The sequence below is a fragment of the Asparagus officinalis genome, chromosome 8 (genome assembly GCF_001876935.1).
Source record: "Asparagus officinalis chromosome 8, Aspof.V1, whole genome shotgun sequence".
NCBI classification, from domain to species: Eukaryota; Viridiplantae; Streptophyta; class Magnoliopsida; order Asparagales; family Asparagaceae; genus Asparagus; species Asparagus officinalis.
This window is the reverse complement of record NC_033801.1, coordinates 9,693,747-9,695,564: the sequence shown is the minus strand read 5'-3', so window position 1 is coordinate 9,695,564 and position 1,818 is coordinate 9,693,747.

Below are 1,818 nucleotides of genomic sequence, written 5' to 3'. Positions count from 1 at the left end.
TGCTTGGTCATTCGTACACTCGGAGCCAGTTTGATCCTTGCGTATATTTTCGCAAGATGAAAGGAGGTGCGTACATTTATTTGTTGCTATATGTCGATGACATGTTGGTTGCCTCTATTTCCAGGTCGGCTATAGATGAATTGAAAGTTCAGCTTTCAAATGAGGTTTTCTCTCCGGTGGTGAAGCATTCTTCGATTCGGATTTTGCTAGCTTTGGTGGCACAATATGATTTGGAGTTCGATCAGTTGGATGTGAAGACGGTATTTCTTCATGGTGATCTTGATGAAGAAATATATATGACTCAGCCATTGGGATTCCGAGCTGCAGGGAAAGATAAATTGGTTTGCAGGTTGAAGAAATCGCTATACGGTTTGAAACAGTCTCCTCGACAGTGGTATAGACGATTTGATGGTTTTATGCTTGGTCATTCGTACACTCGGAGCCAGTTTGATCCTTGCGTATATTTTCGCAAGTTGAAAGGAGGTGCGTACATTTATTTGCTGCTCTATGTGGATGACATGTTGGTTGCCTCTATTTCCAGGTCGGCTATAGATGAGTTGAAAGTTCAGCTTTCAAATGAGTTTGAGATGAAGGACTTGGGCGAGGCGAAGCGCATTTTAGGGATGGAGATCGGCAGAGACAAGAAGAAGTGCAGAATTTGTTTGACACAAGTGGCTTATTTGAAGAAGGTTCTACAGCGATTCCATGTTAGTATGGATACAAAGTCAGTTAGTGTACCTTTGGACGCCCATTTAAAGCTTTCAGCTGGTCTTTCACCAAAGTCAGTTGAAGATCGAGAGTTAATGTCGAAGACTCCATATGCGAGTGCGGTTGGGAGCTTGATGTACGCAATGGTATGTACGAGACCGGATTTGTCACAGGCGGTAAGCATGGTTTCGAGATACATGCATGATCCAGGAGCGGGTCATTGGGACGCCGTGAAATGGATTTTGAGGTACATTCGAGGTACGCTCAATGTTGGTTTGGTTTATGAGCGGGACACTACAGGTGGGCAGCTATGCATTGGCTATGTTGATTCGGATTATACCAGGGATTTGGATAAGCATCGGTCTACTACAGGATATGTGTTTACTTTGACCCGTGCGCCAGTGTGTTGGAGATGCACCTTACAGTCTACGGTGGCTTTGTCTACGACGGAGGCAGAGTATATGGCAGTTACGGAGGCTGTGAAGGAGGCTATTTGGCTTGGCCTTTGGAGGCCATTTGGGTGAACTACGTTCGGCTTGATTCCTTGGGCAAGAGGATACGTAGGTAGTCTTTCAGATGCAGCCGGTTTGGATTAGTTGTTTTTGATGGGGGTGAGATTGTTTGGACTCTCGTTCGGGTTCTCGACTTGTTATGGATTGAGTTCGTACTGGACACAACAAGTTGAGACATTTGGTTGCTTTGGTGTCGGCTTAGTTTTGGGAAAACTTCACCGAGGTGGAGAATTGTGAACACGTGATTGTGGGACCCCCCAAGGCAAAGCATTTACGTGTGAAGTGAACTCGTGAACGAAGCCTTGAAGGCCCATGAAGCCCACCCGATATTTCCAAGTCACCGTGCTTATAAATGCAGCCGAAAAAGATCACCTAGGGTTTAGTGCATAGAGGGTAGGCGGCTGCAGCAAAAGGGTTCGGTGCAGGAGATTTTGTTCTCTTTGGTGACTGCGGAACAGAGGCGCAGAGCAAGGCTTGGTTTTGTGCGGTTGCAGTTGAGGAGATTTTGTGTAGTCTCTTTTAGGGTTTTTTGTGCATCCCTTTGAGAGGTATTTGTGAGGGATTTGAGAGTTTGTTTGAGGGTTTAGTTTGTGAGTGA